The following is a 14,254-nucleotide window of genomic DNA, read 5'->3' on the forward strand; positions in this document are numbered from 1 at the left end:
GCGGAGAACACTCCTGAGGTGTTGACTTAATCCGCTAAGGAACCTGTCAATCTTCCTTTCTTCCGTGGCCACATGATATAGAGAATAACGGGCTAGGTGGTTGAACTTGTGCAAATATTCACTGACTGACAGACTGCCTTGGGTGAGACCAAGAAATTCGCGTTGCTTGATCTTCATGATACCAGCAGGAATATGATACTTGAGAAATTGGTCCTTGAAATTAGTCCACGTAATTTCTTCTCCCGCGGGCCACGGGGCTTTAGCATTATCCCACCATATGGCAGCGACCCCTTCAAGATAGTGGGTAGCAAACAAAACCTTGTCAGCCTCTTCGGTGCGAGCGATTTTAAATTTCTTCTCGATGGTGCATAACCACTCGTCTGCTTCCAAAGGGTCAATCACTTGACTAAAACCGGGAGGCTTAGTCCTTTGAAAATTAGACAGTTTGGAGTGCTGGCTGTCGTAGTTCTGAGTCTGACAGTAATGTAGGGGTAGGTATGGAGAGGCAAGATCTTAGCTATGGAGAAGTTGTAAGCACACGAGATTTACGAGTTCAGGCCCTTCTTGGAGGAAGTAATAGCCCTACGTCTCGGAGCTCGGAGGCGGTCGACTGGATTATGCGTGTATGAATTACAGGGGTGCGAACCCTTTACACTTAGGAGGGGGTGGCTTATATAGAGTTCGCCGGACCTCTCCGGCCCTCATTTGTGCAGGGTTTTAAAGACATTAAGGTGAGGCGTTACTGGTAACGCCTCTAATAAAGTGCTATGATGACCATAAAAGCTACTTAATAACCGACCATTAGCGTGGGGAGTGCCTTTAGGTCTCCTGGCCGTCGAGTGATTAGACCTTGGTCGAGTGTCTTCGAGTCTGTCGAGTGGAACACCTCCAAGTCGATTAAAAGGTGATTTCTTCTTGAGATGTCCTTGGGTAGGGCAGCTGGGACAGGTCCATGACCCTACCCTAGGTACATAGCTTCATCACTGGCCATTTTGATTTCCATTCCACCTAACCATAGCTTGCACACTTCTTAACAGCTCAATCAGATCATTGTTCCTTCTTTCCTCAAAGATGCGCAGAATTTTCTCAGTAGAGGGTGGATTTTCCTGTGGAGGTGGTGGCTGCGGATACGGCTCGGGGGAGTGTCCTGCCTGCCTTGCTGAGCTACGAACAAGAACATCCTCACCAGCCTGTGAGCTGCTACCTCCCCGCGTCATCCTACTATTTATTTTCCCAATAAGAGCAACCACGATGAGAAACATCCAAACATGGGAAGATAAGGCAGTGACAAACCCGAAAGAGCGGAACGAAAAAAATAGAAGAAACACAGCGGTCGAAAAAAAGTTCCACATAATTATACATAGACTCATACATGGAAGATAAACATCATGACTGGTGCGACTACTCGCATACACGCAACGATACAGCATGGCTCATACAACTACATCTGTACATCTCATGACCACTGCGGATACTCAGACGCTCTAAGACTCTATCGGTGCTGCTGGATCCTCTACTGAGTCAGACCAAGATCCTGAACTGAGGACGCCAACCGAGTGTTGGGGAACGTAGTAATTTCAAAAAAAATTCCTACACACACGCAAGATCATGTTGATGCATAGCAACGAGAGGGGAGAGTGTTGTCTACGTACCCTCGTAGACCGATAGCGGAAGCGTTATGACAACGCGGTTGATGTAGTCGTACATCTTCACGGCCCGACCGATCAAGCACCGGAACTACGGCACCTCCAAGTTTTAGCACACGTTCAGCTCGATGACGATCCCCGGACTCCGATCCAGCAAAGTGTCGGGGAAGAGTTCCGTCATCACGATGGCGTGGTGACGATCTTGATGTTCTATCATCGCAGGGCTTCGCCTAAGCACCGCTACAATATTATCGAGGAGTATGGTGGAAGGGGGCACCGCACACGGCTAAGAAAACGATCACGAGGATCAACTTGTGTGTCTAGAGGTGCCCCCTTGCCCCCGTATATAAAGGAGCAAGGGGGGGTACGGCCGGCCCTAGGAGGAGGCGCGCTGGAGGAGTCCTACTCGTACCGAGAGTAGGACTCCCCCCCCTTTCCCTAGTTGGATTAGGACTTGGGGGGAAGGAGGAGAGGGAAGAAAGGAAAAGGGGGGCGCCCCCCCCCCCTCCTTGTCCAATTCGGACTTGGGGGGGAGGGGCGCACGGCAGCCCTAGGCCTCCTCTCCTCTTCCTCCACTAGGCCCATTAAGGCCCATTAGGTTACCGGGGGGTTCCGGTAACCTCCCGGTACTCCGTTAAAATGCCGATTTCACCCGGAACACTTCCGATGTCCAAACATAGGCTTCCAATATATCAATCTTTATGTCTCGACCATTCCGAGACTCCTCGTCATGTCCGTGATCACATCCGGGACTCCGAACAAACTTCGGTACATCAAAATATATAAACTCATAATGAAACTGTCATCGTAACGTTAAACGTGCGGACCCTACGGGTTCGAGAACAATGTAGACATGACCGAGACATGTCTCCGGTCAATAACAAATAGCGAAACCTGGATGCTCATATTGGCTCCCACATATTCTACGAAGATCTTTTATCGGTCAGACCGCATAACAACATACTTTGTTCCCGTTGTCATCGGTATGTTACTTGCCCGAGATTCGATTGTCGGTATCTCAATACCTAGTTCAATCTCGTTACCGGCAAGTCTCTTTACTCGTTTCGTAATACATCATCTCGCAACTAACTCATTAGTTGCAATGCTTGCAAGGCTTATGTGATGTGCATTACCGAGAGGGCCCAAAGATACCTCTCCGACAATCGGAGTGACAAATCCTAATCTCGAAATACGCCAACCCAACATGTACCTTTGGAGACACCTGTAGAGCTCCTTTATAATCACCCAGTTACGTTGTGACATTTGGTAGCACACAAAGTGTTCCTCTGGCAAACGGGAGTTGTATAATCTCATAGTCATAGGAACATGTATAAGTCATGAAGAAAGCAATAGCAACATACTAAACGATCGGGTGCTAAGCTAATGGAATGGGTCATGTCAATCACATCATTCTCCTAATGATGTGATCCCGTTAATCAAATGACAACACATTTCTATGGTTAGGAAACATAACCATCTTTGATTAACGAGCTAGTCAAGTAGAGGCACACTAGAGACATTTAGTTTGTCTATGTATTCACACAAGTATTATGTTTCCGGATAATACATTTCTAGCATGAATAATAAACATTTATCATGATATAAGGAAATAAAATAATAACTTTATTATTGCCTCTAGGGCATATTTCCTTCAGTCTCCCACTTGCACTAGAGTCAATAATCTAGATTACACAGTAATGATTCTAACACCCATGGAGCTTTGGTGTTGATCATGTTTTGCTCGTGGAAGAGGCTTAGTCAACGGGTCTTGCTACATTCAGATCCGTATGTATCTTGCAAATCTCTATGTCTCCCACCTGGACTAGATCCCGGATGGAATTGAAGCGTCTCTTGATGTGCTTGGTTCTCTTGTGAAATCTGGATTCCTTTGCCAAGGCAATTGCACCAGTATTGTCACAAAAGATTTTCATTGGACCCGATGCACTAGGTATGACACCTAGATCGGATATGAACTCTTTCATCCAGACTCCTTCGTTTGCTGCTTCCGAAGCAGCTATGTACTTTGCTTCACATGTAGATCCCGCCACAATGCTTTGTTTAGAACTGCACCAACTGACAGCTCCACCGTTTAGTGTAAACACGTATCCGGTTTGCGATTTAGAATCATCCGGATCAGTGTCAAAGCTTGCATCAACGTAACCATTTACGATGAGCTCTTTGTCACCTCCATATACGAGAAACATATCCTTAGTCCTTTTCAGGTATTTCAGGATGTTCTTGACCGCTGTCCAGTGATCCACTCCTAGATTACTTTGGTACCTCCCTGCTAGACTTATAGCAAGACACACATCAGGTCTGGTACACAACATTGCATACATGATAGAGCCTATGACTGAAGCATAGGGAACATCTTTCATTTTCTCTCTATCTTCTGCAGTGGTCGGGCATTGAGTCTTACTCAATTTCACATCTTGTAACACAGGCAAGAATCCTTTCTTTGCTTGATCCATTTTGAACTTCTTCAAAATTTTGTCAAGGTATGTGCTTTGTGAAAGTCCAATTAAGCGTCTTGATCTATCTCTATAGATCTTAATGCCCAATATGTAAGCAGCTTCACCGAGGTCTTTCATTGAAAAACTCTTATTCAAGTATCCCTTTATGCTATCCAGAAATTCTATATCATTTCTGATTAGTAATATGTCATCTATATATAATATCAGAAATGCTTCTCCAAAAGTCTGTACAAAACCAAATGCTTTGATCACACTATCAAAGCGTTTATTCCAACTCCGAGAGGCTTGCACCAGTCCATAAATGGATCGCTGGAGCTTGCACACTTTTTAGCTCCCTTTGGATCGACAAAACCTTCTTGCTGCATCATATACAACTCTTCTTCCAGAAATCCATTCAGGAATGCAGTTTTGACATCCATCTGCCAAATTTCATAATCATAAAATGCGGCAATTGCTAACATGATTCAGACAGACTTAAGCATCGCTACGGGTGAGAAGGTCTCATCGTAGTCAATCCCTTGAACTTGTCGAAAACCTTTTGCGACAAGTCGAGCTTTGTAGACAGTAACATTATCGTCAGCGTCAGTCTTCTTCTTGAAGATCCATTTATTCTCAATTGCTTGCCGATCATTGGGCAAGTCAACCAAAGTCCACACTTTGTTCTCATACATGGATCCCATCTCAGATTTCATGGCTTCAAGCCATTTTGCGGAATCTGGGCTCACCATCGCTTCTTCATAGTTCGTAGGTTCATCATGATCTAGTAGCATGACTTCCAGAACAGGATTACCGTACCACTCTGGTGCGGATCTTACTCTGGTTGATCTACGAGGTTCAGTAGTATCTTGTTCTGAAGTTTCATGATCATTATCATTAGCTTCCTCACTAATTGGTGTTGGTGTCACAGAAACCGGTTTCTGTGATGTACTACTTTCCAATAAGGGAGCAGGTACAGTTACCTCATCAAGTTCTACTTTCCTCCCACTCACTTCTTTCGAGAGCAACTCCTTCTCTAGAAAGTTTCCGAATTTAGCAACAAAAGTCTTGCCTTCGGATCTGTGATAGAAGGTGTATCCAATAGTTTCCTTTGGATATCCTATGAAGACACATTTCTCCAATTTGGGTTCGAGCTTATCAGGTTGAAGCTTTTTCACATAAGCATCGCAGCCCCAAACTTTCAGAAACGACAACTTTGGTTTCTTGCCAAACCACAGTTCATAAGGCGTCGTCTCAACGGATTTTGATGGTGCCCTATTTAACGTGAATGCGGCCGTCTCTAAAGCATAACCCCAAAACGATAGCGGTAAATCAGTAAGAAATATCATAGATCGCACCATATCTAGTAAAGTACGATTACGACGTTCGGACACACCATTATGCTGTGGTGTTCCGGGTGGCATGAGTTGCGAAACCATTCCGCATTGTTTCAAATGTACACCAAACTCGTAACTCAAATATTCTCCTCCATGATCAGATCGTAGGAATTTTATTTTCTTGTTACGATCATTTTCAACTTCACTCTGAAATTCTTTGAACATTTCAAATGTTTCAGACTTATGTTTCATTAAGTAGATATACCCATATCTGCTTAAGTCATCTGTGAAGGTGAGAAAATAACGATATCCACCACGAGCCTCAACATTCATCGGACCACATACATCTGTATGTATGATTTCCAACAAATCTGTTGCTCTCTCCATAGTACCGGAGAACGGTGTTTTGGTCATCTTGCCCATAAGGCACGGTTCGCAAGTACCAAGTGATTCATAATCAACTGGTTCCAAAAGTCCATCAGTATGGAGTTTCTTCATGCGCTTTATACCGATATGACCTAAACGGCAGTGCCACAAATAAGTTGCACTATCATTATCAACTCTGCATCTTTTGGTTTCAACATTATGAATATGTGTGTCACTAATATCAAGATTTAATAAGAATAGACCACTCTTCAAGGGTGCATGACCATAAAAGATATTACTCATATAAATAGAACAACCATTATTCTCTGATTTAAATGATTAACCGTCTCGCATCAAACAAGATCCAGATATAATGTTCATGCTCAAAGCTGGCACCAAATAACAATTATTTACGTCTAATACTAATCCCGAAGGTAGATGTAGAGGTAGCGTGCCGACCGCGATCACATCGACTTTGGAACCATTTCCCACGCGCATAGTCACCTCGTCCTTAGCCAATCTTCGCTTAATCCATAGTCCCTGTTTCGAGTTGCAAATATTAGCAACAGAACCAGTATCAAATACCTAGGTGCTACTGCGAGCATTAGTAAGGTACACATCAATAACACATATATCATATATACCTTTGTTCACCTTGCCATCCTTCTTATCCGCCAAATACTTGGGGCAGTTCCGCTTCCAGTGACCATTCTGCTTGCAATAGAAGCACTCAGTTTCAGGCTTAGGTCCAGATTTGGGTTTCTTCTCCTGAGCAGCAACTTGCTTTTTGTTCTTTTTGAAGTTCCCCTTCTTCTTCCCTTTGCCCTTTTTCTTGAAACTAGTGGTCTTGTTGACCATCAACACTTGATGCTCCTTTTTTATTTCTACCTCCGCAGCTTTCAGCATTGCGAAGAGCTCGGGAATTGTCTTATTCATCCCTTGCATATTATAGTTCATCACGAAGCTCTTGTAGCTAGGTGGAAGTGATTGGAGAATTCTGTCAATGACGCAATCATCTGGAAGATTAACTCTCAATTGAATCAAGTGACTATTATACCCAGACATTTTGAGTATATGCTCACTGACAGAACTGTTCTCCTCCATCTTGCAGCTATAGAACTTATTGGAGACTTCTTATCTCTCAACCCGGGCATTTGCTTGAAATATTAACTTCAACTCCTGGAACATCTCATATGCTCCATGATGTTAAAAACGTCGTTGAAGTCCCGATTCTAAGCCGTAAAGCATGGCACACTGAACTATCGAGTAGTCATCAGCTTTGCTCTGCCAGACGTTCATAACATCTGGTGTTGCTCCAGCAGCAGGCCTGACACCTAGCGGTGCTTCCAGGACATAATTCTTCTGTGCAGCAATGAGGATAATCCTCAAGTTACGGACCCAGTCCGTGTAATTGCTACCATCATCTTTCAACTTTGCTTTCTCAAGGAACGCATTAAAATTCAACGGAACAACAGCACGGGCCATCTATCTACAATCAAACATAAACAAGCAAGATACTATCAGGTACTAAGTTCATGATAAATTTAAGTTCAATTAATCATATTACTAAAGAACTCCCACTTAGATAGACATCCCTCTAATCCTCTAAGTGATCACGTGATCCAAATCAACTAAACCATGTTCGATCATCACGTGAGATGGAGTAGTTTCATTAGTGAACATCACTATGTTGATCATATCTACTATATGATTCACGCTCGACCTTTCGGTCTCCGTGTTCCGAGGCCATATCTGTATATGCTTGGCTCGTCAAGTATAACCTCAGTATTCCGCGTGTGCAACTGTTTTGCACCCGTTGTATTTGAGCGTAGAGCCTATCACATCATAAAATTAGTGAGAGATCATCTTAAAATGCTACCGTCAATCAAAGCAAGATAAGATGCATAAAAGATAAACATCACATGCAATCAATATAAGTGATATGATATGGCCATCATCATCTTGTGCTTGTGATCTCCATCTTCGAAGCACTGTCATGATCACCATCGTCACCGGCATGACACCTTGATCACCATCGTAGCATCGTTGTCGTCTCGCCAATCTTATGCTTCCACGACTATCGCTACCGCTTAGTGATAAAGTAAAGCATTACAGCGCAATTGCATTGCATAAAATAAAGCGACAACCATATGGCTCCTGCCAGTTGCCGATAACTCGGTTACAAAACATGATCATCTCATACAATAAAATTTAGCATCATGTCTAGACCATATCACATCACAACATGCCCTGCAAAAACAAGTTAGACGTCCTCTACTTTGTTGTTGCAAGTTTTACGTGGCTGCTACGGGCTTAAGCTAGAACCAATCTTACCTACGCATCAAAACCACAACGATAGTTTGTCAAGTTGGTGCTGTTTTAACCTTCGCAAGGACCGGGCGTAGCCACACTCGGTTCAACTAAAGTTGGAGAAACTGACACCCGCCAGCCACCTGTGTGCAAAGCACGTCGGTAGAACCAGTCTCGCGTAAGCGTATGCGTAATGTCGGTCCGGGCCACTTCATCCAACAATACCGCCGAACCAATGTATGACATGCTGGTAAGCAGTATGACTTATATCGCCCACAACTCACTTGTGTTCTACTCGTGCATATAACATCAACACATAAAACCTAGGCTTTGATGCCACTGTTGGGGAACGTAGTAATTTCAAAAAAATTCCTACGCACACGCAAGATCATGGTGATGCATAGCAACGAGAGGGGAAACGAAGTTGATGTAGTCGTACGTCTTCACGGCCCGACCGATCAAGCACCGAAACTATGGCACCTCCGAGTTTTAGCACATGTTCAGCTCGATGACTATCCCCGGACTCTGATCTAGCAAAGTGTCGGGGAAGAGTTCCGTCAGCACGATGGCGTGGTGATGATCTTGATGTTCTATCGTCGCAGGGCTTCGCCTAAGCACCGCTACAATATTATCGAGGAGTATGGTGGAAGGGGGCACCGCACACGGCTAAGAAAACGATCACGAGGATCAACTTGTGTGTCTAGAGGTGCCCCCTTGCCCCCGTATATAAAGGAGCAAGGGGGGTGCGGCCGGCCCTAGGAGGAGGCGCGCTGGAGGAGTCCTACTCCTACCGGGAGTAGGACTCCCCCCTTTCCCTAGTTGGATTAGGACTTGGGAGGAAGGAGGAGAGGGAAGAAAGGAAAAGGGGGGGCGCCGCCCCCCTCCTTGTCCAATTCGGACTTGGGGGGAGGGGCGCGCGGCAGCCCCTAGGCCTCCTCTCCTCTTCCTCCACTAGGCCCATTAAGGCCCATTAGGTTACCGGGGGGTTCCGGTAACCTCCCGGTACTCGGGTAAAATGCCGATTTCACCCGGAACACTTCCGATGTCCAAACATAGGCTTCCAATATATCAATCTTTATGTCTCGACCATTCCGAGACTCCTCGTCATGTCCGTGATCACATTCGGGACTCCGAACAAACTTCGGTACATCAAAATATATAAACTCATAATGAAACTGTCATCGTAACGTTAAGCGTGCGGACCCTATGGGTTCGAGAACAATGTAGACATGACCGAGACATGTCTTCGGTCAATAACCAATAGCGGAACCTCGATTCTCATATTGGCTCCCACATATTCTATGAAGATCTTTTATCGGTCAGACCGCATAACAACATACTTTGTTCCCTTTGTCATCGGTATGTTACTTGCCCGAGATTCGATCATCGGTATCTCAATACCTAGTTCAATCTCGTTACCGGCAAGTATCTTTATTCGTTTCGTAAGACATCATCTCGCAACTAACTCATTAGTTGCAATGCTTGCAAGGCTTATGTGATGTGCATTACCGAGAGGGCCCAGAGATACCTCTCCGACAATCGGAGTGACAAATCCTAATCTCGAAATACGCCAACCCAACATGTACCTTTGGAGATGCCTGTAGAGCTCCTTTATAATCACCCAGTTACGTTGTGACGTTTGGTAGCACACAAAGTGTTCCTCCGGCAAACGGGAGTTGCATAATCTCATAGTCATAGGAACATGTATAAGTCATGAAGAAAGCAATAGCAACATACTAAATGATCGGGTGCTAAGCTAATGGAATGGGTCATGTCAATCACATCATTCTCCTAATGATGTGATCCCATTAATCAAATGACGACACATGTCTATGGTTAGGAAACATAACCATCTTTGATTAACAAGCTAGTCAAGTAGAGGCACACTAGTGACGTTTATTTTGTCTATGTATTCACACAAGTATTAAGTCTTCGGATAATACAATTCTAGCATGAATAATAAACATTTATCATGATATAAGGAAATAAAATAATAACTTTATTATTGCCTCTAGGGCATATTTCCTTCACCGAGACCTCCGGGTTAAATGTAACACGACAACGCTGCCTCGAGGGCTCTCCCTTAGGGGTAGGCGTGGGATGATGAGGGATCATAGGATCTGCGGGGGTAGCAAGAAGAGACGCCCACTCAGCAGGAGCACTATGCGGGTTCACTGCCGAGGTGCCCGAGCTACTCGGGGCAGTAACCGGAGAAATAGGCGAGCTAAAACTACGCACAATATAAGGAGTAAATCCCATAGAAGGTGGAGTAGGGTAGGATCTGGCGGCGGCTAAAGCAGAACCAGCACAAATCAGCACTCGAGCCAACTCGTGAATAAGAAGATAACTAGCAGTGATATATCAAGAAAGGTGGCTAGTGTCACTATCAGATGCCGGATCAACGGAATGAAAGCGAACATGACCATCATTGTGCAAGGATGGGTAGAAACGAAAACCTAGATGGTTCTGCATCTGAGCCTCTGTGTATCGTAACTCAACAAGAATCTCAAATGCAGCATACTGGATGGCCTGAGCGGCGGTGGAGGCATAACCGCTTTGAGAGGTACAAGTGTAAGAGCCTGTTGACGAACTGGTGCACAGAGTAACCACAGCATGATACTCATACACGGAGTCGGCTAGACGCTCCTGGTACACCCGATATGCTGGGTCATCACCGTGAGGGTACAGTCGACGCCACACGCTACGAAGGAGATGCGGCGAGGTGTACAACATCAGCTGCAACTGACACGGATACGGCACCGGAGCCATCTACACTCACAACCATTAGTGGGTTAGGAAATAAAAATAGAACGAGTGCATGTGATGCAACAATCAGCTACAAGCACTACCGGCACTCAACTTTAACTGTAACTAACGTCCAGCTAATACGTCGGTAGTCTACCGTGTCCTACAGTCAGCGCGGCTCTGATACCAAGCATTGTGGCACCCCAGATCAAAGCGACCGGTTTACCCTGTATTGCCAACCCAGAGATCATGTCTTCTGGCAGCACACAACATCTTGGTATAGAAATCACTGCTTTACTGAAACTAGCGGAAGCATAGTGACATTACAACAAGTTGCAAGGCCAAGCAGCACACTCGGTGCGGCTGAACAATATGTACATTATTTAGTAGACATAAAGGGGCCTCGAACAGGACATCTACACGGCAGCGGAACAACGACGTAGCGGGAATCCATAGCACAGGGACACCGATGTGGACACGGTCTAGACACAGCAGCTCTCCGATCCAGTTAGGCTTTCCTGAAATCTGGCATAACATGCTAGGTCAGTACATTGAATGTACTTGCAAGCTCACAGCAAACAGAACCATAATGACAAACAACATCATGACATTTAATCAAGTTAAATGCAAACAACACCATACTACTCATGCAGTGAAACCAAACTTGCGCATCGAGTCACACAGACTCCCTTACAAACCGGTTGCCTCGCAACCGAACAATGCTCACGACAAAGCACAAACAGAACCATACTTGGTCCAACTAGTTACCTCGTAACCAAACCGTGATCGCTCCCGGATCACAAATAAAACCACAACAGTCAGTCTCACTGACTTCATCATCATCTAACCAGTGCAATGCAAGTTTATTAGTGTGCAAGTTTCCTTAATAACAGTTGGTCCATGGTGTGACTTACTTACGAACTGGGCCCTTATCCGCAGGTGCGGCTATCGATAGATTAATACACTCTCCAGAGGTAGCGCACTTTACCCACACCACAGAATCCATGGCCTCACCCTCCCATTAGGGTGGACCAACGGCATTCCCACAGAACTCTCCCATTGCCCTGACACTCTTACGACCACTCCGACCAACTCCCCACTAGGATTAGTCCTGGGTGACCCAACCTACCAAAGGCAAAACTACCACTGTCGTGGCAAACAAACAGTCCCAAACGGGGACAAGGTACCATAACAACAACAGGTTCACAAGGTTATGTATGCTTACCGGGCCAGGGTAACGCACGCCCATAACCTTCCCTCTTTGGAGGCACCGACAAAAGGCATGACAACGGACGACAACCGGCCTCCCCACAAAGGCAAGTGTGGTTGCACTCGTCAGCCCGATTCGGTGGCACCATGACCCGACCAACTTTTATGTTCAAGTTCAATTACCATCAAGTTTAACTTGAAATAAAAATGCTCGAGTCAGGAATATGCCATGCTTATGAAACCATATATTATGCATCACAAATCACAACAGATCAACTTCCTTCTAAGTTCTACTTGCACAAACTTAACTTTCAACATTTCTGGTCCTTTCTTACTTATTATTTAAACTCATCACTTTGGTTGGCATTAATCAACTAAAACTTGTCTTAGCAATAATATAGCAAAATAAGACCGATAGTCATATCACAATAGTCATGTCAAACCTACTTAGATCAACTACTCCATCTATTCTTCACTAGTTCAAGCATTCACTTCTGTTAACTAAGCCCTTTGACCATGACAAACTAAATAACACAAGCATAATTGATTTTAATACTATATGCAATGAACAATATATATATATATATATATTCAAGTAGAAAATCATGAATATTGCAAAGACACAATGATAATGTTGTTGTGGCTTGCCTTAGTGCAGAGGAGCTTCACACTCCTCGCGGATGCCTTCAAGACAAGCTTCAGCTTCTGAAAATAATTCAAATTACAAAAAGAAAATATCAAGAACACTTCTAAAAATCACCAAAAATTCTAGGCAGCAAGGGAAAATCCCATCTTCGGTGTGCTGCTAGAGTTTTCCAGCAAGAACAGAATGCAAAAAGAATCAACTCATTTGGACTTGTAGAATAAGAGTTAGAGCTGGTCAAAGTTCTGGTCAAATTTAAACTAAATTTGAATTAAAAAGAAAATCCATGGGGTGACATCGAAGGCATTAAACGCCCGGGCAACACCACTCATACCACTTCAGGCACGGCCTGAGTGGCTGACAGCGGGCCCCGCTGGTCAGGTCGGTGGGGAGGGGGGAGAGACAGAGCATGGCAAGGCTCCGTCGGAGCGCACGCCGGCGAGGAGGGCTCCTTCGCCCGATCCAAAGGGATTGGATTGGAGAGGAGGTTGAGACGCACCTGCTCGTACCAGTAGCGTAGCTAGAGGTGATCGGACAGGGCCGGAACTAAGCTCTCCAGCGGCGGCAGTGGGCGGGACTCGTCAGAGTTGGTGATTCTGGCGAGGCAAGGCCGGTCCAGCTGCTCCAACGGCACCAGCTCACACCAGTGGACCACCATGAACATGCCTGAGGAGTCGGTGGAGCACGAGCGGCTCTAGGGAGGGAGGGAGCCTAGGACGGGGATCGCCAGTGAGCTGAGGACGGGGGCGACGGCCAGAGGCCTGCCCGGCCAGGCTGCGGCTTCATATGGGGTCGTGGTGATGTGGTGGTGGTGAGTGAGGAGGGAAACGAGATCGGGAGGGACTATATATAGGTGAGGCCGAGGCGGGGATTAAGAGCTCGCCGGAGCTCTCTAAGCGTCGCCCGGCAACGAATGGCGTCAGTGAGAGAGGGGGAAGACGTTGGGGATCACGCCGAGGCTGTAGACGAGCGGCGACGAGCACAGGAGCGCAGTACGCGACGAGCACAGGGGCACGGGCGCATTGTTGCCTTGGCCGCGCCATGCCCGTGCTCGCTGCGACGAGCTCCGGTGTCGGCGAGCGCCAGGGTATAGTTATGGAGGTTCAAATGAAGATGGGGGCACAGTTTGGCAAGGTGCGACGGTCGGGGCAGCGAGCACGCGTGCAACAGAGGCCATGGCGCAACGCAGAGCGCGTCGACTGCATGCCAACCCCCTTGGACGAACATGGTAACCGCGTGAACTATGGCATCAGGCTGAGCTAAGCGCAAACACCATGTCTGGCAGCTAGTCCTTAGTGGTTTTGGTCGTTTTGCATAGTTGGCTTGGTCACAGCTGCACTGTGGGAGTGGCTCTTTTCCTGGCAAGTTTCTGGACAGAAACTTGTGAGCTTGACTGTGGTCATACCAGAGAGGATTTAGGGATTATTTTTGGTGGTTAGTAGTTTCTTAGGAGGGTAATGAGGCTCAATAAAAAACAGCCTCATTAGATCAAGGAAAATGGTACTTGCTGTAGAAAGTGATCATTCTGTCCAGAACAGAAATGATTTT

Source organism: Triticum urartu, chromosome 7A (genome assembly GCF_056163025.1).
Source record: "Triticum urartu cultivar PI428250 chromosome 7A, HENAU_Tu73, whole genome shotgun sequence".
Classification (NCBI taxonomy): domain Eukaryota; kingdom Viridiplantae; phylum Streptophyta; class Magnoliopsida; order Poales; family Poaceae; genus Triticum; species Triticum urartu.